Source organism: Rhinoraja longicauda, chromosome 21 (genome assembly GCF_053455715.1).
Source record: "Rhinoraja longicauda isolate Sanriku21f chromosome 21, sRhiLon1.1, whole genome shotgun sequence".
NCBI lineage: Eukaryota > Metazoa > Chordata > Chondrichthyes > Rajiformes > Arhynchobatidae > Rhinoraja > Rhinoraja longicauda.
Window position 1 is genome coordinate 1,357,942 of NC_135973.1, and position 26,888 is coordinate 1,384,829.

Consider the following 26,888-nt stretch of genomic DNA (forward strand, 5'->3'; position numbering starts at 1 on the left):
CACGATTGAGAGATCACTGTCCACTTCAACATCTTTGTGCACTATGGAAATGAATGAAGTTCCCACCAGATCTCACCTATCTCACTGTGTCACAGCGGCTCATTGTGGACAACAGAAGGAAAGTCTGCTGGTGGTTACATTGTTGACAGGAAGCACAACCAATAACAGCAATACACCACACCACACCACACCACACGTCGACACCACACAGTACACGGCTACCTGGATTGGAAAGGTTGAGAGGAAAATGGACAAATTGCAGGCAGTTGGGACTAGCTTAGATGGGACACATTGATTGGCATGGATGAGTTGGGCTTGAAGGGCCTGTTTCCATGCTGTAATGAGGTAGATGGGAGGTCAGGACCGCCCCCTCCAGCCGATGTGAGGACCATTCAGTTAGCAGATAACAGCTGGGAAGAAACTGCCTCTGAACCTGGAGGTGTGTGTTTTCAAACATCTGTACCTGTCCTTGAATCCAGCTGTGGAAGGACAAATGGTTCAAGGTAGAGATGGCCTGATCCGTGTCTTAAGGATAGCGGAGTCAGGGGGTATGGGGAGAAGGCAGGAACGGGGGTACTGATTGAGAATGATCAGCCATGATCACATTGAATGGCGGTGCTGGCTCAAAGGGCCGAATGGCCTCCTCCTGCACCTATTGTCTATTGTCTATTGTGTCCCGCACTTGGCAGTGGTTGCCCGTGTGAACAACTCCTGGAGATCTGAATGTCCCAGCCCGCATTCATTTTGCAAGATGAACAACACAAAATGATAATGGGACGAGAAGGATAAATTATAAAGGGAAAGACGCTTTAATTAAGCCTGTAATCCATTGATTTGGGGGTAAATTCACAAGAGATCCTGTAAAAGACGTAGCTGTGTTTTGGATAGAGAGAACCCATTTCCTCTGATCTAGCGACTTGCTCCAATCAAGAGGGCAAAAGAATGAGAGGATTTAAGAGCAAAGTCAAAAAGCACATCATCTCACCACGAATAGTAGAGATCTGGGAAGCACCCTCACGAAAAGATGTTGACAGAGAGATTCTAACTGATATCAACACATTTTTGTTAAGTGAGGGCATTAAGAGTTATAGAATAAAAATTACCAGAAGGAACTGAATACAGTTCAGGCATTATTTTACTGAATGACTAAACATGCTTGAGGGTGTGAGTGACCTTCCATTAGTTCCTCTTCCATGTTTGTTACTGGGAGCCTTGGCACAGATGATCCAATAATTAGATGTTACGGATTGTCAAGCAACATGCCAGCCGCCTGGAAAATCGCAACTAAAGCAGCTCTTACATTTTCTCCATTATCAACTGTTGCAAACCATTTTCATTTCAAAATCAACCTCTCATTATTCCACAAAATAATTTGTGCTGCACAAGATTGGAATTGCCTGGAATGATTAAACCTCGGAATCTAATTGCAAGACCTCGTGTGTTACAATGAGAATTGTTTTCTTTCCCCAGAATGAAACACAGTTAAAATGCCAAGTGCGAGAGGAAACTGGAGCATCAAGTGGAACCCCTCATGGCCACACAGACAGCATCCGAGGTCAGGGTCGAACCAGGGTAGGATAGCCAACTGTCCCGTATTAGCCGGGACATCCCATATTTTGGGCTAAATTGTTGTCCCATAAGGGACCCCCCTTGTCCCGTATTAGGCCCGGACGCTGTAGACCCGGACACTAGGCCCAAACAGCGTAGGCTAACGGAGTGTGTTCGGGGAACAGGGGCCGAGTGTGTTCGCCGAATGGATGTTGCGTAGCAACCCGCCTCCCGGTCCGAGCGGCCACCATTGGTGGAGCGGGAGCACGTGGCCGCTGGCTGGGTGAGATCACGTGGGGCGTGGGGTGGTGACGTCACCCTTTGTCCCTTATTTGGGAGTGAGGAAGTTGGCAACCACTAAACGTGGGTCCCTGGCGCTGTGAGGCAGCGACTCTAATGGCCGAGCCACTATCGCCCCGGAAGTGGAGAAGAAAACAGGATTTTGTGTTTCGGTTTGAAATCACCAAATACAAAGATAACCAACTGATGTGCACATTGACATTGGTAAAGTGACAGGCCTATTCAAATCATTCAAATGTAGATCAGATATGTCCTTCTTGAGTATAAAGCAACGTAGATTCTCATTTGGACCTCAGGATATGCTTGTTTTTACCTCTTAGGAGCAGAGATTAATTCTAATGGAGGATTTCAAAACCAAGGAAGAATTTAGAAGAAGAAAAACAATGATTTGTGAAGAGGCAATAAGATTCAAACTCTGAGGGAAGATGTGAGGCTGTTGCTTTGTTTTAGCATGGTGCAGTGATTTCTAAAGCAAGATGATTTCAAAGGAATTAGTCATTTTTTAATATGTAGCATGTGCACATAAATAACGTCCTTATATGCTGCAATTAAGAGGATAATGTGAATGCCTGGAATATTACAAGGATTAGGTTTATTATTGCCATGCGTGCCCTGGTACAATGAAAAGCTTTGTCTTGCATGCTATCCAAACAGATTAGATAATACTACTCATAAATACAATCAAGTCAAACTCAAGTACAATAGGTAGAGCAAAGGGGAAGATACAGAGTGCAGAATATAGTTGTCAGCATTGTAGCGCATCAGCTCCAGAGACAAAGTCCAATGTCCACAACGGGACATTGCAATGGTCCTAGCTCATGGAAGGACCATTCAGAAGTCTGATAACAGAGGGGAGGAAACTATTCCTGTCTAGTGGCGCGTGCTTGCAGACTTCTGTAACTTTTGCTGGACAGGAGCGGGGAGAAGGAATGACTGGGGCGGGATTTGGGAAAGTTGTTGATGTCTATCCATCCACTGAAAAATCTTGGGCGATACCTCAGCGGTCACAATAAACCAGTTACGCAGGATGGGGAGGCTGATGACAGCGGTTTGTGGCTCAATAGGTCCCACATACCAAAGAGAAGCGCACAAATAAATAACAGTTCACAATGTGGAATTGGCAAGGGTCCACTGGGGAACCCAGCACCTGAGTGAGTGTTGTGGTGAAGTTAACACCGGCCCCATTGACAGAAGGAACAGGAACTCTTCACAGAATGCTTGGAATAAGGCATTGCAAATACACGTTCAGTTGTGAAGAAAAAAAGACAGCGCACATAAACTGTTTACACAACCTTCTCAGGCCATGGGAATTCATTTCTTTCTGACTGCCGTCAGTCTTTCCCCATAACGACAATTCTCTGACCCTGGCCGCAATCTCAAATAGATTCTGCACCTTCTCCAGTTCCATTACATCCTTTCCTTAGGGTGCAGATGAGAATTGTACACAGTACTCTGCCTGTGAACAACTTATACTTTAAGGACATAAGGTCATCAAGGATAGGAGTAGAATTAGGCCATTCGGCCCATCAAGTCTACTCCGCCATTCAATCATGGCTGATCTATCTCTCCCTCCTAACCCCATTCTCCTGCCTTCTCCCCATAACCTCTGACACCCGCACTAATCAAGAATTTATCTATCTCTGCCTTACATATATCCACTGACTTGGCTTCCACAGCCATCTGTGGCAGTGAATTCCACAGATTCACCGCCCTCTGACTAAAGAAATGTCTCCTCATCTCCTTCCTCAAGTCCTGGTCTCTCCCACAAGAGGACACATCCTCTCCACATCCACTCGATCCAAGCCTTCACTATTTTGTATGTTTCAATGAGGCCCCCCTCATTCTTCTAAACTCCAGTGAGTACAGGCCCAGTACTCTTTATTTTCCTCTTGAAAAAAAGATACAAAGTGCTGGAGTAACTCAGCGGGTCAGGCAGCATCTGTGGAGAACATGGATAGGTGACGTTTCACAGAGTGCTGGAGTAACTCAGTGGGTCAGGCAGCATCTGTGGAGAACATGGATAGGTGACGTTTCACAGAGTGCTGGAGTAACTCAGTGGGTCAGGCAGCATCTGTGGAGAACATGGGTAGGTGACGTTTCAGAGTGCTGGAGTAACTCAGTGGGTCAGGCAGCATCTGTGGAGAACATGGATAGGTGACGTTTCACAGAGTGCTGGAGTAACTCAGCGGGTCAGGCAGCATCTGGGGAGAACATGGATAGGTGACGTTTCAGGTCGGGACCTGTCTGATGCTAAGGATGCAGTCTCTATTTGTTTTCAACACGGATGGTAAGCTTGCATGGTCTGAGAGCGTGGAAACAGGCCCTTTGGCATATTAAGTCCACACCGGTCACTGGTCACTCATTCACATTAGTTCTATGTTGGGAGGAAGTGCCCGACCCGGAGCGTCACCTATCCGTGCCCTTCTGCTGTGAGTCTGGCTTATTTGGCAGTAAACCTCGCTTTGCATTGCTGTTCATTAGCATGATTTTTTTAAAGATTTTTTTTAGATTTAGAGATACAGCGTGGAAACAGGCCCTTCGGCCCATCGAGTCCGCGCCGCCCAGCGATACCCACACACTAACACCATCCTACACACGCTAGGGACAATTTTTACATTTTACCCACAATTAACCTACAAACCTGCACGTCTTTGGAGTGTGGGAGGAATCCGAAGATCTCGGAGAAAACCCACGCAGGTCACGGGGAGAACGTACACTCCATACAGACAATGCCCGTAGTCAGGATCGAACCTGAGTCTCCGGCGCTGAATTCACTGTAAGGCAGCAATTCTACCGCTGCGCCACTGTGCCGCCTATCCATGTTGTCCACAGATGCTGCCTGACCCGCTGAGTTACTCCAGCACTCTGTGAAACGACACCTATCCATGTTCTCCACAGATGCTGCCTGACCCGCTGAGTTACTCCAGCACTCTGTGAAACGTCACCTATCCATGTTCTCCAGACTTGCTGCCTGACCCGCTGTGTTACTCTAGCATTTTGTGTCTACCTTAAGTACATCAGGAGAGTGTTTTGAGAAGATATGCAGTCACTACTCGGCTTTATCTTGGATCATTAAGATGGTGGAAGTGTTGGTGGACGTACAACGAGATCTGGGTGTCCTAGTGTATCAGTCACTGAAAGGAAGCATGCAGGTACAGCAGGCAGTGAAGAAAGCCAATGGAATGTTGGCCTTCATAACAAGAGGAGTTGAGTATAGGAGCAAAGAGGTCCTTCTGCAGTTGTACAGGGTCCTAGTGAGACCGCACCTGGAGTACTGTGTGCAGTTTTGGTCTCCAAATTTGAGGAAGGATATTCTTGCTATTGAGGGCGTGCAGCATAGGTTTACTAGGTTAATTCCCGGAATGGCGGGACTATCATATGTTGAAAGACTGGAGCTACTAGGCTTGTATCCATGGAATTTAGAAGGATGAGAGGAGATCTTATCGAAACATATAAGATTATTAAGTGGTTGGACACGTTAGAGGCAGGAAACATGTTCCCAATGTTGGGGGAGTCCAGAACAAGGGGCCACAGTTTAAGAATAAGGGGTAGCCATTTAGAACTGAGATGAGGAAAAACTTTTTCAGTCTGAGAGTTGTGAATCTGTGGAATTCTCTGCCTCAGAAGGCAGTGGAGGCCAATTCTCTGAATGCATTCAAGAGAGAGCTGGATAGAGCTCTTAAGGATAGCGGAGTCAGGGGGTATGGGGAGAAGGCAGGAACGGGGTACTGATTGGGAATGATCAGCCATGATCACATTGAATGGCGGTGCTGGCTCGAAGGGCCGAATGGTCTCCTCCTGCACCTATTGTCTTTGAGAAGGGAGTCACCATAAATTTGTACGTTTCAAAGGAAGTCATAGAAAGGGATAATGTTGGCCCTGAAGTTAAGGTGTGAAACTCAGCGGGTCAGGCAGCATCTGTGGAGATAAGCGATGGGTGACATTTTCATCATAAGAGATAGGCGTAGAATTAGGCTATTCGGCCCATCAAGTCTACTCCACCATTTAATCATGGCTGATCTATCTCTCCCTCCTAACCCCATTCTCCTGCCTTCTCCCCATAACTAATCAAGAATCTATCTATCTCTGCCTTAAATATATCCACTGACTTGGCCTCCACAGCCTTCTCTGGCAAAGAATTCCACAGATTCACCGCCCTCTGACCAAAGACATTTCTCATCTCCTTCCTAAAAGAACGTCCTTTAATTCTGAAGCTGTGACCTCTAGTCCTAGACTCTCGCAGTAGTGGAAACATCGGGACATTTCTTTAGAACCGACCTGAGATGTCACCCATCGTTTATCTCAAGATGCTGCCTGACCCGCTGAGTTACTCCAGCACTCTGTGAAACGTCACCTATCTTCGGTGTAAACCGGCATCTTTAGTTCTTTGTCTCCTCGGCGATTCTCGGGGGTCCTGGGTGTTTGCTAAAGAGCACTTGGTGTTGATCTAAAGTCCAAATGATTCTGATGGCGTTGAGACCATGATGTGATGCTGCACGCCTCCAGTAAACAAGCCTGACTGGGAACCACACTCACACACACACTGACACACACTGACACACACACACTCTCTCTCTCTCTCTCACACACACACTCACACATCTGTGACCAGCGCTCTGTGTGTATTGGCAACACACACACTCACACACATGCAATCTCTGCTCGACAATCCCCATCCCTACGACCACCGATGTCTTTGACAAAAGGCATGACAGGGACACAGTTGCCAAGACGGTCACGGCGCCGCGCCGTTCCCCGCCGAGACCGCACCGGGCGTGTGTGTGTGGTGGGGGGGGGGGGGTGTGTGTGTGTGTGTGGGGGGGGGGGGGGGGGTGGGGTGGGTGTGTGTGTGTGGTGGGGGGGGGGGGGGGTGTGTGTGTGTGTGTGTGGGGGGGGGGGGGGGTGGGGTGGGTGTGTGTGTGTGGGGGGGGGGGTGGGGTGTGTGTGTGTGTGGGGGGGTGGGGTGTGTGTGTGTGTGGGGGGGTGGGGTGTGTGTGTGTGTGGGGGGGGGGTGGGGTGTGTGTGTGTGGGGGGGGGGGGGGGGGGTGGGGGGTGTGGAGATGCTGGCCGTGTCTGCCGGCCGGGCAACACCAAGGTGACGAGCGACCCTCTCCGGCCGCCTCTCATACGTACACGGCCAGCAGCGCTGCACGGGGAGGTCAGTGTGCGGGAAGCGCCCGGTGCCCGGTGTGCCCGGTGTGCATAGTGCCCGGTGTGTCCACACACTGGAGCTTGACCCCGCTCCCCGCTGCACATAGTGCCCGGTGTCTGGTCTCGTTACACAAGGGAGCTTGGCACAAGCAGCGGGCACTTGTGGACATCCGCGCCCGGTGTCCATTACCCGCTGCCCGGTGGCGGTGCGGCCAGGCTCGGCGAGTGTGGGGGGCTGTGGGTGCGGTGTGTGTGTGTGTGGGGGGGGGGGGGGTGCGGGTGTGGAGGGGTGGGGTGTGGAGTGGGTGTGGGTGGCGGTGCGGCCAGGCTCGGCGGGTGTGGTGGGTGCGGGTAGCACTGGGCGCTGGAGCTGGTGGAGCCGGTGGAGCTGGTGGAGCCGGTACTTACCTGGCGAGGAGCCGCGGCTGTGAATCAGCAGTGGCGGCCGCGGGAGCTGTGAGGAGCTGCGACAACAGCGGTTATTGTACGTCCTGCCTTTCAATCATTAGCTGCCGCGGTCAGCCAAGCGTGAGAGTGGGCGTCCCGGGCCCGCGGACACTGACACACACCCCCACACACACACCCCCCCACCCCCACACACACACCCCCCCACCCCCACACACACATACTCACACACACACCCCACACACACACCCCCCACACACACACACCCCACACACACTCACCCCACACACACACACATACCCACACACTCACACAAAGACACATACTCACACACACAAAGACAGTCACACACACAGAGATAGTAAGACTTGCCTCTTAGCCCCACAAGGCTCTGCTCTCTAACATCAAATCGATCGCCTCCAGTAGAAGAACGGTCCGTTTCTCCCCCCCGCTCCCCCCTGAAGCTGAGCCTTGCCGGCGGCTGGCGACATGAAACAGTCCCGGCCACATGGAGCGATCAACAGCACAGGGACTGACTGGCAGGGAAGCGATGTCACAACGACAACGCGTCAGTGCATTGCAACACTGCCCTGCTTCATTGTCGTCTCAGTGCTTCATTGTCGTCTGTACCAGCGGCTCAACCATGGATGGCAATCTTACAGAAGCAACAAGGAACTGCAGATGCCGGTTAACCGAGGAAAGATACAAAGTGCCGGAGTAACTCACCCACGAAAGAAATTCGTACTTGCTTAAAGTTACCTGGTCCGTGAATGCAGTAACACACAGATAAATACATAATGATCAATACAATTCATTAATAACCCTCCCCCGTATAAGTCCACAACACAAGTAGGTAGTGCAGCCAAAGACACGGTCCACAGAAGATCACGGTTGCTGAGGTCAGTGTTGTGCGGTGTTCAACAGCCTGATGTTGTTGGGAAGAAGCTGTTCTTGAACCTGGAGGTCAGTTTTCAGGCTCCTGTACCTTCTACCCCATGGTAGCAGCGAGATGAGTGTGGCCAGGGTGGTGTGGGTCAGTGAGAGTGTGGCCAGGGTGGTGTGGGTCAGTGAGAGTGTGGCCAGGGTGGTGTGGGTCAGTGAGAGTGTGGCCAGGGTGGTGTGGGTCAGTGAGAGTGTGGCCAGGGTGGTGTGGGTCAGTGAGAGTGTGGCCAGGGGGGTGAGCGTCTCTGATGATGCTGGCTGCCTTTTTGAGGCAGTGCCTCCTGCAGATTCTTTCGATGGTGGGGGGGGGGGGGGGGGGCAGTGTGGGGTGGGGAGGCCAGTACCCGTGATGGGCCAGGCAGTGTCCACCACTCTCTGTAGATCCCATCGATGGTGGGTTTCCATTCCGAACATCGAATTAGGAGGAAGAACAGGCCTCAAGCCTGTCCCAACACTTCATGAGATGGTGGCTGACCTAATGTTAACCTCAGCTCTCAGTTCTCGTGTGTCTATCCCATGACTTCTCAAGTATCTGTCCACCTCACTCTTAAACAAAACATTCAAAAACTCTGCTTTCACAACCTTTTAAGGAAGAGGATGACAAAGGCTCAGAAACCTCAGAGAGAAAAGAAATCAATAGATCGATTTTACGAAACGTCTCAATTCCACTCAGAGATCCCTAATTCTAGGTTCTCCCACAGGAGAAGTTCTCCTTTCTGCACCCATGGTATCACAATCATTCTGGATCTCTGAGGCCTTTGGAAGGATGAGGGGGGACCTCATTGAAACATACAGAATAGTGGAAGGCTGGGATGGAGAGGATGTTTCCATTAGTGGGAGAGTCTAGGACTAGAGGTCACAGCCTCAGAATTAAAGGACATTCATTTAGGAAGGAGATGTGGAGAGATTTCTTTAGTCAGAGGGTGGTGAATCTGTGGAATTCTTTGCCACAGAAGGCTGTGGAGGCCAAGTCAATGGGTATTTTTAAGGCAGAGATAGATAGATTCTTGATTAGTGCGGGTGTCAGAGGTTATGAGGAGAAGGCAGGAGAATGGGGTTAGGAGGGAGAGATAGATCAGTCATGATTGAATGGCGGAGTAGACATGATGGGCCGAATGGCCTAATTCTACTCCTATCGCTTATGACCTTAACACCATCAGTTTTGTATAAAGGACCATTACATTTTTGGGCGCATTCCCGTACCAACAAGGCAGTACACAGACTGCTTCTGGCTACCAGAGCCTTGTATCTACACATGCCAAGTGCCTGTACAGTTCAGTTTATTGTCACGTGTACCGAGGTACAGTGAAAAGCTTTCGTAGCGTGGAAACCAGTCAGTAGAATGATGATATATGATTACAATCGAGCCATTTACAGTGTATAGGGAATAACATTTAGTGCAAATACAGTAAAGTCCAATCAAAGATAGTCCGAGGACCAATGAGGTAGATAGTAGTTCAGGACTACATAAGTCTGAAGAAGGGTCTCGACCCAAAATGTCACCCATTCCTTCTCTCCAGAGATGCTGCCTGTCCCGCTGAGTTACTCCAGCATTTCGTGTCTACCTTCGTAGTTCAAGACTGCTCTCTGGTTGTGGTGGGATGATTCAGTTGCCTGATAACAGCTGGGAAGAAACTATACTGGCTTTTTGGAAAGTTCATTAACCAACAAACTCTCAAGTGTGTCAGTAACTCCATTGCAACCTGTTCATCCATTTAGACATGATGCCAACCAATCCTTCTAAACAAATATGGACATATTGGACTAAATTTTACATTTCTGTTAATTGTTTGTAAAATAATGTGCAAGTCATTTTGTAATGCACACTGTTGATCTGGAGATCACCAAGGTTGAAGGATCTCTGAAGTTATTTTATTGCTACAGTTATCTCTGTTACTTATTTTAAGCAAGGGCTGCAATGTTCCACGATAGATGATTCGCGATTCGCATTGAGTGGTCACACGGACTCTGCACAGTCAATGGGTGCCAAATCCACAAGCTATAGGAGTATAATTAGTCCATTCGGCCCATCGAGTCCACTTCGACATTCAATCATGGCTGATCTATCTCTCCCTCCTAACCCCATTCTCCTGCCTTCTCCCCATAACCCCTGACACCCGCACTAATCAAGAATCTATCTAATTCTGCCTTAAAAATATCCACTGACTTGTGGCCTCCACAGCTTTCTGTGGCAAAGAATCCCACAGATTCACCACCCTCTGACTAAAGAAACTCCCCCTCATCTCCCTCCTAAAAGAATGTCCTTTAATTCTGAGGCTATGACCTTCTGAGACTAGACTCTCCCACTAGTGGAAACATCTTCTCCAGACGTCTGCAACCTTGCCTGTGGCGAGGGCAGATACAAAGATATTGGTCAACGCCAGCAATCTCCTGTCTTGCTTCCCTCAGTATCCTGGGATAAATTCCATCAGGCCCTGGGGACTTATCCACCTTAAGTCCTCCAGCGGATGTAACATCTCCTTCTTGATATCAACATGCCCTTGAATATCAACATAACCCTCTCTGATCTCACCATCATCCAGGTCCTTCCCATTTAGGAGCTCACCCACTCTGGCTGCAGGCATTGATTCCCTCCTTTGTCCTTGAGTGGACCTACCCTTTACGTTTAATACACCAATACCTTGTGATTCTCCTTAATAGACAATAGGTGCAGGAGTAGGCCATTCAGCCCTTCGAGCCAGCACCGCCATTCAATGCGATCATGGCTGATCACTCTCAATCAGTACCCCGTTCCTGCCTTCTCCCCATACCCCCTCTCTCCGCTATCCTTAAGAGCTCTATCCAGCTCTCTCTTGAAAGCATCCAACGAACTGGCCTCCACTGCCTTCTGAGGCAGAGAATTCCACACCTTCACCACCCTCTGACTGAAAAAGTTCTTCCTCATCTCCGTTCTAAATGGCCTACCCCTTATTCTTAAACTGTGGCCCCTTGTTCTGGACTCCCCCAACATTGGGAACATGTTATCTGCCTCTAATGTGTCCAATCCCCTAATTATCTTATATGTTTCAATAAGATCCCCCCTCATCCTTCTAAATTCCAGTGTATACAAGCCCAATCGCTCCAGCCTTTCAACATACAACAGTCCCGCCATTCCGGGAATTAACCTAGTGAACCTACGCTGCACGCCCTCCATAGCAAGAATATCCTTCCTCAAATTTGGAGACCAAAACTGCACACAGTACTCCAGGTGCGGTCTCACCAGGGCCCGGTACAACTGTAGAAGGACCTCTTTGCTCCTATACTCAACTCCTCTTGTTACGAAGGCCAACACCTTGCTAAGGGTATGTCATGGGCCCCTTTAGCTCCCTGAATAATTTGCTACATAAGTTCTTTCCTGCTTCCTTTATATTCCTCAAAAGCCTTGTCCGATTTCAACTTCGTTAACCTGACAAGACACTTCTTTTTGATCAAACTTACAATATCGTTTGTCATCCAGGGTTCTTGAAGTTGTCATCCTTTATAGGAATATGCTGGTGCTGAGCTTCAACCAGCTGCCCTTTAATGCTCCCACATGTCAGATGTTGGTTTATCCCCAAGCATCTATGCCTCATCTACTCTCCCAGGTTCCCGGCCAATACCCTTGTAACTATCCTGCCTCAACGTAGCACCTTCACTCGTAGATCAGTCTTATCCTTACGGTGGCGCAGCGGTAGAGTTGCTGCCTTACTGCGAATGCAGCGCCGGAGACTCAGATCCGATCCCAACTACGGGCGCCGTCTGTACGGAGTTTGTAAGTTCTCCCCGTGACCTGCGTGGGTTTTCTCCGAGATCTTCGGTTTCCTCCCACACTCCAAAGACGTGCAGGTATGTAGGTTAATTGACTGGGTAAATGTAAAGATTGTCCCTAGTGTGGGTGTAGGATAGTGTTAATGTGCGGGGATCGCTGGGCGGCGCGGACTCGGTGGGCCGAAGGGCCTGTTTCCGCGCTGTATCTCTAAATAAATAAATAATTATGATCACTGTTCCCAACATGCTTCCCTCAGTGACACTTCGATCATCTGACCAGGCTCATTTCCCAGCACTTGGTTCACTACAACCCTTTCCCTAGTTGTACCGTCCACATATTCTTTCATCTAATATTTTTGGCACTTTTACAAATTCTGCCGGACAACATGGGTGCCAGACAACATTAGGGAAGTTAAAATCAACCACTGTAATTACCTTTGTCCCACCCCCTCCCCTGACATCAGTCTGAAGAAGGGTCTCGACCCGAAACGTCACCCATTCCTTCTCTCCAGAGATGCTGCAAGACCTGCTGAGTTACTCCAGCATTGTGTGTCTACCTTCGATTTTAACCAACATCTGCAGTTTTTTTCCCTACTACAATTATCCTGTTGTTCTTACATTTTTCCGTGATGTGCCTGTGTATCTGTTCCTCGAGATCATACTGGCAATGATATAATCCAATCATTGTTCCTTTTTTATTCCTAAATTTCTTATCAAGCAACTGAACCATTCTACCACAAACAGAGAGCAGTGCTGAACTACCATTTACCTCATTGGTGACCCTCGGACTATCCTTGATCAGACTTTGCTGGATTTACCTTGCACGAAACATTATTCCCTTATCATGTATCTGTACACTGTAAATGAATCGATTGTAATCATGTATTGTATTTCTGCTGACTTATTTTGGTTAGTACGAAACAAAAGCTTTTCACTGTACCTCGGTACACGTGACAATAAACTGAACTAATAACTATTATGAGTTGGTGCGTGGTTGGTCACTCCTGAGGAATCTGATTGATTATTTTTAAATACAAGGAGTTTGTAGAGAAAAAAAGACACAAAGTGCTGGAGTAACTCAGTGGAACAGACAGCATCTCTGGAGAACAAGGATATGTGACGTTTCTGATTGGGGCCCTTCTTCAGTTTGTAGAGTATCTTGTACAGAAGCGGAGGTCAGTGGACAATTGAACATTAAAGAGAGAAACAATTAACGTATCACATCAGTGACCTTCTTGCAGAAATTAGATGGGATATTGGTGTTTGTTAGTTTTGGAGAAGGCATTCAATCCAATCTAAGCCATGATTGCAAGGTGGAGTAATAGAAACATAGAAAATAGGTGCAGGAGGAGGTCATTACGCCCTTCGAGCCAGCACCGCCATTCATTGTGATCATGGCTGATCATCCACAATCAGTAACCTGTGTGTGCCTTCTCCCCATATCCCTTGATTCTGCTAGTCCCTAGAGCTCTATCTAACTCTCTTTTAAATTCATCCAGTGAATTGGCCTCCACTGCCCTCTGTGGCAGAGAATTCCACAAATTCACAACCCTCTGGGTGAAAAAAGTTTCTTCTCACCTCAGTTTTAAATGGCCTCACCTTTATTCTCAGACTGTGTGGCCCCTGGTTCGAGACTCCCCCAACATTGGGAACATTTTTCCTGCATCGAGCTTGTCCAGTCCTTTTATAATAAGTAGACTTGATGGGCTGAATGGTCTAATTCTGCTCCTAGAACTTATGAATAAGAAACTTATAAAGTTGAAGTTCATGGGAGTGAATGGGAATTCCTGACCTGGTCAGGAACCTGGTGAAGAAGCAGGAGATGCAGAGTTGGCACAATGGAACAGATGTCTTCATATCAGAAAACCTGGACAGTGGTTTTATATATCTCGTCACCCGAATTGTTAATGTATGCAGTAAATCATTGGAGCCCCAATCATCCCTATAAACGTATTGGGACCTCAATAATTTACTGTATATATTAATAATTCAGACAAGATATAAAGCTACTTAACCGGATTTATCCATGATACAAAAATATGAGAAGCATAAAATTACAAAGTGATAAAATACTCAGTCAGCACAACAAGCTACACTGTGGACAATTGATTTTGATATCGCCAGATGATGTAAAGCTGCCGACAATAACAATACAGAGGGATCCATTAAGTGAGACAATGTCCAGCGGAATGTTGGCCTTTTTACCCAGAATAGAAATTTGGAAGTTACGGTCCAGTTCCACCGCCCAGGGTAGATGGTTTACTGTCACGTGTACCCTGAAGGTACAATGACATTCTTTGTTTATTGCCTAGACAGTGCACAAAAGTTGCCACCCCAGGCACCAGCAAAGTTACTAAGCACCCTTAAATATTGTTGGTCTCTTCTTTGTTCCCCCCCCCCCCCCCCCCCCCCACAAGTCCCTCTTGCTCTTGGTGGCCCCTCCACACTGGGTCCCCTTTGTTCTCGGTGCTCCCCCCCCCCCCCCCCCCCACGCTGGGTCCCCTTTGACAATAGACAATAGACAATAGGTGCAGGAGTAGGCCATTCAGCCCTTCGAGCCAGCACCACCATTCAATGCAATCATGGCTGATCACTCTCAATCAGTACCCCGTTCCTGCCTTCTCCCCATACCCCCTCACTCCGCTATCCTTAAGAGCTCTATCCAGCTCTCTCTTGAAAGCACCCAACGAACTGGCCTCCACTGCCTACTGAGGCAGAGAATTCCACACCTTCACCACTCTCTGACTGAAAAAGTTCTTCCTCATCTCCGTTCTAAATGGCCTACCCCTTATTCTTAAACTGTGGCCCCTTGTTCTGGACTCCCCCAACATTGGAAACTTGTTTCCTGCCTCTAATGTGTCCAATCCCCTAATTATCTTATATGTTTCAATAAGATCCCCCCTCATCCTTCTAAATTCCAGTGTATACAAGCCTAATTGCTCCAGCCTTTCAACATACGACAGTCCCGCCATTCCGGGAATCAACCTAGTGAACCTACGCTGCACGCCCTCAATAGCAAGAATATCCTTCCTCAAATTTGGAGACCAAAACTGCACACAGTACTCTAGGTGCGGTCTCACCAGGGCCCGGTACAACTGTAGAAGGACCTCTTTGCTCCTATACTCAACTCCTCTTGTTACGAAGGCCAACATTCCATTGGCTTTCTTCACTGCCTGCTGTACCTGCATGCTTCCTTTCAGTGACTGATGCACTAGGACACCCAGATCTCGTTGAACATCCCCTCTTCCTAACTTGACACCATTCAGATAATAATCTGCCTTTCTATTCTTACTTCCAAAGTGAATAACCTCACACTTATCTACATTAAACTGCATCTGCCATGTATCCGCCCACTCACACAACCTGTCCAAGTCACCCTGCAGCCTTATTGCATCTTCCTCACAATTCACACTACCCCCCAGCATAGTATCATCTGCAAATTTGCTAATGGTACTTTTATTCCCATCATCTAAGTCATTAATGTATATCGTAAATAGCTGGGGTCCCAGCACCGAACCTTGCGGTACCCCACTGGTCACTGCCTGCCATTCCGAAAGGGACCCATTTATCCCCACTCTTTGCTTTCTGTCTGTCAACCAATTTTCTATCCATGTCAGTACCCTTCCCCCAATACCATGTGCTCTAATTTTGCCCACTAATCTCCTATGTGGGACCTTGTCGAAGGCTTTCTGAAAGTCGAGGTACACCACATCCACTGACTCTCCCCTGTCAATTTTCCTAGTTACATCCTCAAAAAATTCCAGTAGATTTGTCAAGCATGATTTCCCCTTCGTAAATCCATGCTGACTCGGAATGATCCTGTTACTGCTATCCAAATGCTCAGCAATTTCGTCTTTTATAATTGACTCCAGCATCTTCCCCACCACTGATGTCAGACTAACTGGTCTATAATTACCTGTTTTCTCGCTCCCTCCTTTCTTAAAAAGTGGGATAACATTTGCTATCCTCCAATCCACAGGAACTGGTCCTGAATCTATAGAACATTGAAAAATGATCTCCAATGCTTCCACTATTTCTAGAGCCACCTCCTTAAGTACCCTGGGATGCAGACCATCAGGCCCTGGGATTTATCAGCCTTCAGTCCCATCAGTCTACCCAAAACCATTTCCTGCCTAATGTGGATTCCCTTCAGTTCCTCCATCACCCTAGGTTCTCCGGCCCCTAGAACATTGGCACTCCTCCACGTTGGGTCCCCTCTGTTCTCTGCGGCCCCCCCACGCTGGGTCCCCTCTGATCTTGGTGCCCCCCCCCCACGCTGGGTCCCCCCTGATCTTGGTGCCCCCCCCCCATGCTGGGTCCCCCCTGATCTTGGTGCCCCTCCACGCTGGGTCCCCCTTGTTTTCCGTGACATGGCCCGTCCACCTCAGCCCCCGGTGGGTCTGGCCTCGATGTTCGGCGTCCCTCCTGGTGCCTGACAGCGTAGATCTCGTCGATGCCGGTAGTGAGCAGGGCATGCCCATCCTGCGGGTAGGTCCTCCATGATCGGCTGACAGTGACCGAGCTTCAGTGGGCCGTTCTCCGTCCGCGGCGGTGAGCCGGGGTGCGTGACGGCTACTCAACTATCGTTCATCAATGAGAACTCTATCATGGGATTCCAAACCATTCCATAAATTAAATTGGCCATTTCAAATGGAACAGAACTTGTAAACTAAAGTGGTAGAAGTGTTTCATTCACCCTGCAACAATTGGTACTAAGAAAAAAAGACAGAGTGCTGGAGTAACTCAGCGGGTCAGGCAGCATCTGTGGAGAACATGGATAGGTGACGTTTCACAGAGTGCTGGAGTAACTCAGCGGGTCAGGCAGCATCTGTGGAGAACATGGATAGGTGATGTTATGGGGCCTTCTTCAGACTGATTCTCATGTGCTCCTTCGTGATTCATCACTTTTCACAATCCTCTTCCTGTCCCTTTGAACTCCGTTCAGACAGAGTGCTCCACCGGTGAAAGGCACCACTAACACGTCTCATCTCATGACAGCCATTGATCTGGTGCTTCTGCCTTTCATATCAGTCCCTCCTCTGGCCACAATTTGGAAGTCCTGACCAGGCAGGGAAAACGAAGGGTGAGATAGCAATGAACTTTGCCTGAGAGGTTAGTGGGCAAACAACATGATGGCCTGGCGTGGATCCAGTTACTTGTGAATCACGTGGTCCTTTACATTCCTGGTATAGTTTAACTGAAAATGTCCACCATCAAGTAGCCATCAAGGCTTTACTCGAGCGTGTTGACCTGACATGAATGGCATTGGTAATCTTCCTCGCTGATACACGGTAGGGTCTGCACACTGCCAACAGCTCTCACGCCTGCAAGACCATCTCTGCACAAAGAAGAATGTTATTTCCCTGAAAAGAAGGCTCACTTTAACAGCGCCGGTGTCTTAACACTCATCTATAATAAAGCAACATCAAATGTCAGGAAGGTTGTACATGCCCATCTTCCCAATGCATGCTTTTCATGGGTTTCCATCTTCTAGCACCATGGCACAACAATGTCCTTCACGCTGCGGTTTGGCTGCAGAGAACCTGCTCCCTTTCTCTTCGGTTTGTGTAGATTCCTTGACAACTCATGAGAAGATTTTGACCGGGGTGGGATGGTCTCCAACTACCAGCAGGACCAACTGAAGAGTGAACCTGGACCAGGTGTCCAGAGGACATGGTCATGCTGACGAGGGACATGTTAAAAGGGCCGTATATCTGCTTCTGGAGGGAAACCATCGTATGTGGCATCTCTCTGTTCAAGCATGGGAGCAAACAGCTTCCCGTTTGCTGGTGTAGATCTACAAGTTACTCATGGATGATCTCCCCTGTCCACAGAGAGTAACAAGTTGCTCAATCATGGCCTCTTACTGTTCAATGAGTAGAATGATCTGCTGACAAATTATACCTGTTTAATGAGGATATCAGCTGGTGGCCATTTGAATTCCATTTAGAGCTTCAATCTGCTCCCATGGCGTAGTCTAGAGTCCAGACTGCCTCAACCCTTGTGAGAATGCGCAGGAGAGAGAGTTGCCACATGTTCCTCTACCACAGGTGCCGGCTGAGCCCGGAGCATCTTAATCAGTCTTGGCAAAGACACACAGCCTACTTGCAGGATGGAGATCATGGACATAGGTGGTAGGAGCAGAATTAGGCCATTCAGCCCATCACATCTACTCCACCATTCCATCATGGCTGATCTATCTATCCCTCCTAACCCCATTCTCCTGTCTTCTCCCCATAGACAATAGACAATAGGTGCAGGAGGAGGCCATTCGGCCCTTTGAGCCAGCACCGCCATTCAATGTGATCATGGCTGATCATTCTCAATCAGTACCCCGTTCCTGCCTTCTCCCCATACCCCCTGACTCCGCCATCCTTAAGAGCTCTATCTAGCTCTCTCTTGAATGCATTCAGAGAATTGGCCTCCACTGCCTTCTGAGGCAGAGAATTCCACAGATTCACAACTCTCTGACTGAAAAAGTTTTTCCTCATCTCAGTTCTAAATGGCCTACCCCTTATTCTTAAACTGTGGCCCCTTGTTCTGGTCTTCCCCAACATTGGGAACATGTTTCCTGCCTCTAACGTGTCCAACCCCTTAGTAATCTTATACGTTTCGATAAGATCTCCTCTCATCCTTCTAAATTCCAGTGTATACAAGCCTAGTCGTTCCAGTCTTTCAACATATGACAGTCCCGCCATTCTGGGAATTAACCTAGTAAACCTACGCTGCACGCCCTCAATAGCAAGAATATCCTTCCTCAAATTTGGAGACCAAAACTGCACACAGTACTCCAGGTGCGGTCTCACTAGGGCCCTGTACAACTGTAGAAGGACCTCTTTGCTCCTATACTCAACTCCTCTTGTTATGAAGGCCAACATTCCATTGGCTTTCTTCACTGCCTGCATGCTTCCTTTCAGTTACTGATGCACTAGGACACCCAGATCACGTTGTATGTCCCCTTTTCCTAACTTGACACCATTCAGATAATAATCTGCCTTCCTATTCTTACCACCATAGTGGATAACCTCACACTTATCCACATTAAACTGCATCTGCCATGCATCCGCCCACTCACACAACCTGTCCAAGTCACCCTGCAACCTCATAGCATCTTCCTCACAGTTCACACTGCCACCCAGCTTTGTGTCATCTGCAAATTCGCTAATTTGCTAACCCCTGGCACCCGCACTAATCACGAATCTATCTAGCTCCGCCTTAAAAATACCCACTGACGGCCTCCACAGCCTTCTGTGCCAAGGAATTCCACAGATTCACCACCTTCTGACTAAAGAAATTCCTCCTCATCTTCCTAAAAGAAAGTCCTTTAATTCTGAGGCTACGACCTCTAGTCCTAGACTCTCCCACTAGTGGAAACATCCTCTTCACATCCACCCTATCCAAGCCTAAGGTAATTTAATCCTAAGCAATTGATATTGGGAGAAGTGAGGGGGAAGCGAACAGCCAGTGAACACAACAAGACTTTAATTTGAGTTGCAGATGGAAGTTAAACAGGTAACCCTGTTGAAGAGGAGTTCATTGGTGCAACATTCCAGCACTTAATGCTTGCATCACGAAGAATAAAGATTATCCAACCACATCATGAATTTCATGATTCGCCAAATTGCCTGTATAATCTTTGGTACTCGTTCTGATAAGTAACTTTATTGATTAATGATTTCCCATTCTAACGTTTAGTAACTGGGATTACATTTATTCATGTTTATTAAGCATTTGTATGATAACGCTTAACTTGTCATGAGGTTGGACAAATGCTTGACTTGTGTTGTGGTCATGGTGGGACAAGGGGGAGCTGGTTGCCTTCATTGGCAGCTCGAGGAATTTAGTACACTGGAATTTAGAAGGATGAGAGGGGATCTTATCGAAACGTATAAGATTATTAAGGGGTTGGACACGTTAGAGGCAGGAAACATGTTCCCAATGTTGGGGTCGGGACCCTTCTTCTGACAGTTAGATGCAGGGGGCACAGATCAGTTCCATTTGTTGCAAATTTTAGCTCACCTCTATCTTACGGGAAGGAATTAGCAAACTGCTTGTCAAATATTTAGTAGAATGTACAGTAAGATGAAACAATAAAATCTCAACAATACAAGCTCACAAATATGATGGAATATTTGTCTGTTGTCAGGCATACCATTGAATCACTGCAGACATACTGATCAACCATGCATTTAGAAAATCTCTACTCCTCTGAGAGTGGAATTGGCGAGAGGTAAATTAATGTAGCGCTCTGGGAGTGCAAAGACAGCAGTAGTTAACATGCCACTCACTAACCACTCAGTTGGTCGAAAATCTAAAACAAATGCTGATAAGCATGTTGAACAGAAGAATATTCTCCAAACAAAAATAATACGTTGCATGGTTGATGGTTAATGTATGCATGCACTTTCAACAAGCCCTTAAAATTAACACTGGTTAAATTAACGATTAAATAAAAATGCTGCTCTCAGCAGTAAAACATCATGATCGGAGGGGAGGGGTGAATTTTTCCCAGGTTGGAGGATTCCAAAACTAAAGGGCAAAGGCTTAAGGTGAGAGGGAGAGATTTCAGCGTGACCGCAGGGGCATTTTTTTCACTCAGAGGGTAGTCTGTATCTGGAATAAATTGACTGAGGAAGCTGTAGAAGTGGATGTAAGTACGATTTTTAAAAACCATTTGAACATATAAAGAGGAAGGGTGTGGAGGGTGATAGGCCTAACAAAGTAAAATATGCCCACTTGGTCAGCATGGACCAGGTGGGCCGAAGGGCCTGTTTTCATTAGGTACAGCTCTGTGACTATATGAGTGAGAAGAATAAGAATGAGAGATCTCAATGAAACTTACAAAACTCTCCCAGGGTTAGAGAGGCTTGATGCAGGGGTAATGTTTCCCTGACAGCGGAGTTTATAGCCGGGTTTTTTCAGAACAAGAAGTAGGGCATTCAGTATTGAGGACAACGTCTTCAACCAGAGGAAGCTGAATCTTTACAACTCTCTCCAACGAGAGTTTGAAGGTTCAATCAGAAAGTTAATTCAAAACTGAGGTTGACTGTACCTTTAAATCTTAATATTGGGAGAGTATTAATAAGATGATCAGCTGTGATCTTGTTAACTAGCAGCGTAGTCTTGAAGAGCTGAAAGGTATACTCCTACTTCCTAGAAAGGACACAAAATGCAGGTGTAACTCTGTCATGCAGGTATAAGAGAGCTCTCAGCACACAGTCTTTCCTCCAGTCTTTCCATCACTTTTAGAAACTTTTATTGCTGTTTATCAACACGAGGACCAAAGTTGTGCCAATGAAAGTCAAAGAAGCCATTATGAGACTGAGAAACAAGAATAAAACTATTAGAGACATCAGCCAACCCTTAGGCTTACGAAAATCAACTGTTTGGAACATCATAAAGAAGAAAGAGAGCACTGGTGAGCTTACTAATCGCAAAGGGACTGTTAGCCAAGGAAGACCTCCACAGCTGAAGACAGAATCATTCTCTCTATAATAAAGAAAAATCCCCAAACACCTGTCCGACAGATCAGAAACACTCTTCAGGAATCAGGTGTGGATTTGTCAATGACCACTGTCCGCAGAAGACTTCATGAACAGAAATACAGAGGCTACACTGCAAGATGCAAACCACTGGTTAGCTACAAAAATAGGATGGCCAGGTTACAGTTTGCCAAGAAGTACTTAAAAGAGCAACCACAGTTCTGGAAAAAGGTCTTGTGGACAGAGGAGACGAAGATTAACTTATATCAGAGTGATGGCAAGAGCAAAGTATGGAGGAGAGAATGAACTGCCCAAGATCCAAAGCATACCACCTCATCTGTGAAACATGGTGGTGGGGGTGTTATGGCTTGGGCATGTATGGCTGCTGAAGGTACTGGCTCACTTATCTTCATTGATAATACAACTGCTGATGGTAATAGCATAATGAATTCTGAAGTGTATAGACACATCCTATCTGCTCAAGTTCAAACAAATGCCTCAAAACTCATTGGCCGGCGGTTCATTCTACAGCAAGACAATGATCCCAAACACACTGCTAAAGCAACAAAGGGGTTTTTCAAAGGTAAAAACCTTTATAAACTTTATAAACTCCACTGGCTCCCCATCCCCCAGAGAATCCAGTACAAAATCCTCCTCATAACCTACAAAGCCCTCCATAACCTGGCCCCATCCTACCTGACCGACCTCCTCCACAGGCACACTCCCACCTGCACCCTCCGCTCTGCCGCTGCCAATCTCCTATCCCCACACATCCGGACCAAACTCAGATCCTGGGGGGACAGGGCTTTCTCCATCGCTGCTCCCACCCTATGGAACTCACTACCCCAAACCGTTAGAGACTCCTCCACACTCACCACATTCAAAACATCGCTGAAGTCTCACCTGTTCAGTACTGCCTTCAACCACTGACCGTCACCTCACCTTCTGTCTCCTTTCTCTGTTCATTTATTTATTTACTTATTTATCTATTTATTCATTTCCCTATGTTCTCAAAATCTCTGTAAAGCGTCTTTGAGTATAAGAAAAGCGCTATATAAATAAAATGCATTATTATTATTATTATTATAAAAAATGGTCAATTCTTGAGTGGCCAAGTCAATCACCCGATCTGAACCCAATTGAGCATGCCTTTTATATGCTGAAGAGAAAACTGAAGGGGACTAGCCCCCAAAACAGGCATAAAGATGGCTGCAATACAGGCCTGGCAGAGCATCACCAGAGAAGACACCCAGCAACTGGTGATGTCCATGAATCGCAGAATTCATGCAGTCATTGCATGCAAAGGATATGCAACAAAATATTAAACATGACTACTTTCATTTACATGACATTACTGTGTCCCAAACATTACGGTGCCCTGAAATGGGGGGACTATGTATAAACACTGCTGTAATTTCTACATGGTGAAACCAAAATGTATAAAAATGGCCTTTATTAAAATCTGACAATGTGCACTTTAACCACATGTGATTTTTTCTATTACAAATCTCAAATTGTGGAGTACAGAGGCAAATAAATAAATGATGGGTCTTTGTCCCGAACATTATGGAGGGCACCGTAGGTAGTTCAGAGTGTATTTGAGGTTGTGGTGTTCAATAGCCTAATGGCTGTAAGGAAGAAGCTTGGGTGAAAGACTGTGTTCATCTCCCCTATATATTCCCTTCAATCGGAACATGGCTCAGTGCCCTGTCCTCTCTCTCTCTCTCTCTCTCACTCTCACACCAGCCGTATCTGCATGGCATCTCATTATTCCCCACTTCCAGCAGCACTCGCAAGAGAAGGGCATCAAATTAATACACTTGTATCTGGAGGCAGCTGTTTATGCAGTGTATTTGAAATCAAGACAAAGACCTTTAGTGTCAGCTACAACACACAGCCATAGAACAGAGGACTTTACCAACTTTGAAATACTCTAGTTGATGCAGCAACCTCCCTGTGTGGTTGGAGGAAGTGCAGATATAAATTAATTTGCAACTAACCTGAAAGTAGCTGATGATTTTGTTTGTGCATGAATGATTGGATGGACTTGGGTGTAAGAAAATAGCGGCAGATGCTGGTACAAATCGAAGGTATTTATTCACAAAATGCTGGAGTAACTCAGCAGGTCAGGCAGCATCCCAGGAGAGAATGAATGAGCTCCAGAATGGCAGCCCTGGCTGTGATCAGCGCTATACACAGACTGACATCACAATCTGCCTGCACCGCACATGGACTTTAGCCATTCAGCAGAAGACACACTCTGATTATGCAGCTCAAAGCGACTCGAGCCGGAATATGTTTGTACAGATCTAATGTTATTTGTGGAATGAACTTAGCAATCATACTGCACAGAAACATGGCTCGGTGCCAGATCTTTTGGTGCTCGTGATCGTAAAAAACATCTCCATGAGTATGTATTCATGCTTTGCATTGCCAATGATCATGTACCAACAAGACAGAAACACTCGCTAGCTCGTCATTTCTCTCTCAATCCTCCTTCCAGATTGATTCTGGAATAGGAGGCATGGATGTAATTTGGTTATTATTTTTTGTTTATTTATTACCTTCAGAAGAAAATTATGTACACCATTGTCTTTGTGTGTAGGAAGGAACTGCAGTTGCTGGTTTAAACCAAAGATATACACAAAAAGCTGGAGTAACTCAGCGGGACAGGCAATCATCATTGAGCCTGAAACAACATTATTAAAACTGAAGCTGCATTGAAGAAACATGTGGTTCTATCCCAGTGATGTCGTCACTTCCATCGCCCGGTTCGGCGCGGCCGCGGGACACCATTCTGCTTTAGTTAAACATTTTGTTGAAGATGGCCGCGCCGTTGTGTTTGGCTGCCTGCCACTGTATGTTTCTTTTTTTTTTTTTCCTAATCAGATGTGCAGCACTTTGGTCAACGTGGGTTGTTTTTAAATGTGCTATACAAATAAAATTGACTTGACTTGACACAAACGTAAATGCTATAGATCATTCACTCTCTTGTGACGTCACAAATACAATGCAAAATGTACACATTAATAATCACCGACCACACACACACACACCTCGTGTAACAGGTGTAGCATTGCCATGCGACAGTCACTTATGGAATATACTATAGATGTTCTTCACTAAGCTCATCAAGGAATCATGAAAATTAGCAATGGTTACAAAGATAGACACAAAAAGCTGGTGCAACTCAGCGGGACAGGCAGCATCTCTGGAGAGAAGGAATGGGTGACGTTTCGGGTCGAGACCATTCTTCTCAACCCAAAACGTCACCCATTCCTTCTCTCCAGAGATGCTGCCTGTCCCGCTGAGTTACTCCAGCTTTTTGTGTCGATCTTCGGTTTAAACCAGCATCAGCAGTTCCCACCTACACAATGGTTACGAAGAGAGTGTTCCAGGAATAGATTATTTGGTTTTATACAAATCCAACAGATGTCTAGCATGTTAAACAACCACAATTCCATGTCTCCAGAAGTCAATACAAATGTTAGAATAACTCCACAGAGGTGCATGGGCTGAAATCAGTGCTGATCTTGCAGATCTGCACTTTAGTGCTTGCAATGATTGTGGTAGGATCCCTATCACGGAAATTGTCCTTTCTACTTATGTACGAAAGCTACCATTCCAAAGCTTATTTATGCCTTTGCACTGTAAATAGTGAAGACAGACAATATCTTTCTTTAGAAAATCTGCAAAACTACCTGGGGTTCAAACATCACAAGATTAACAGCTCACTGGCCTTGGCAGTAATCATTATTTGATTTAGCGCAAATGAGAATTAATTTCTAAAGTACATTTGACTAACATACACTTCAAAGACTTACCTGTTGTAGTTTACCAAGAGCATAAGAGAGCATACACCACAACTCATTTTTTTTCAGGGTCTTCAGAGGACAAGAGCTATCCTTGAGAATGAACCTGAAAAAAAATAATTTGTCTGACTATTTATTAATGTCCAGTATAAATGGAGAAACACTAGGGTTAAAAACTTACATTAAAATGACAACTTAAGACACAAAGTACTGCGAGTGAGAAGTTGAAATCAGTAGTGCCATTACTTGAGCATTGCTGCTGCCTCTTGGAGATCACAATGGCATTGTATGCACATGCATTGATTAATAAGGGCAGCAACACGTTAGTGATAGTTATCCAGCTTGGAAGCAGGCCCTTCGGCTCAACTCATCCATGCCAAGAAATCTGTCTGAGCTTGTTCCATTTGCCTGAGTTTGGTCCCTATCCCTTTAAACCTTTTAGAAACATAGAAAATAGGTGCAGGAGGAGGCCATTCGAGCCAGCACCGCCATTGATTGTGATCATGGCTGATCATCCACAATCAGTAACCCGTGCCTGCCTTCTCCCCATATCCCTTGATTCCACTAGCCCCTAGAGCTCTATCTTTTAAATTCATCCAGTGAATTGGCCTCCACTGCCCTCCGTGGCAAAGAATTCCACAAATTCACAACTCTGGGTGAAAATGTTTCTTCTCACCTCAGTTTTAAATGGCCTCCCCTTTATTCTTAGACTGTGGCTCCTGGTTCTGGACTCCCCCAACATTGGGAACATTTTTTCTGCATCTAGCTTGTCCAGTCCTTTCATAATTTTATACGTCTCTATAAGATCCCCTCTCCAAGTCTTTCCGTTCTTTCCTCATATGACAGTCCCACCCCATCCCGGGGATTAACCTTGTGAACCTACGCTGCACTGCCTCAATAGCAAGGATGTCTTTCCTCAAAACTGCACACAATACTCCAGATGTGGTCTCACCAGAGCCTATACAATTGCAGAAGGACCTCTTTACTCCTATACTCAAATCCTCTCGTTATGAAGGCGATTAGCTTTCTTCACTGCCTGCTGTACCTGCACCTTTTCTACCATGTACCCATCCAAATGTCTTTCAAAGGTCGTAATTGTATCCACTGAAGAAGCTTCCTCTGGCAGCTTGTTCCACATACCCACCAACCCTTGCGTGAAAAACCTGCTTCTGCATCCTTTTAAATCTTTCCTCTTACATAAAAATCTAAGCCCTCTAATTTTAAACTTCACTACCCTGAGAAAAAGACTGACCATCCATCTGATCAGCTGCCCATATTACTTTTATATACCTCTTTAAGATCACCCCCCACTTTGGGATAGGGTCCCAGCCTCTCTTGTAACTCACCCCCCTCCCCCCCATTCCCAGTAACATTATCAGGAATCTTTTCTGTACCTTTTCCAGATGAATGACAACCATCCTATAGCTGGCCAACCAGAACATTTGTACAGTGCTCCATGTGTGGTGTCAGCACCAACTTGTGCAGTCGCAACATGATGTCC

The 26,888-nt window shown here is 46.6% G+C and overlaps 1 protein-coding gene across 3 annotated transcripts in view; it reads right to left on the reverse strand.

Annotated features, from left to right (window-relative positions):
* Positions 1-25,422, reverse strand: part of abat (4-aminobutyrate aminotransferase) — a 94,051-nt gene extending 68,629 nt beyond the window's left edge. The window contains exon 1 of one of the 3 annotated variants that reach the window (XM_078417582.1): positions 25,400-25,422. The gene's annotated coding sequence lies outside the window, so the exon portion shown is untranslated. Of the gene's footprint in view, positions 1-7,407; positions 7,554-7,776; positions 7,999-25,399 lie in introns of those variants that run through there. The other 2 variants (XM_078417579.1, XM_078417580.1) reach the window with 2 other exon arrangements.
* Between the last annotated feature and the right edge of the window lie 1,466 nt (positions 25,423-26,888).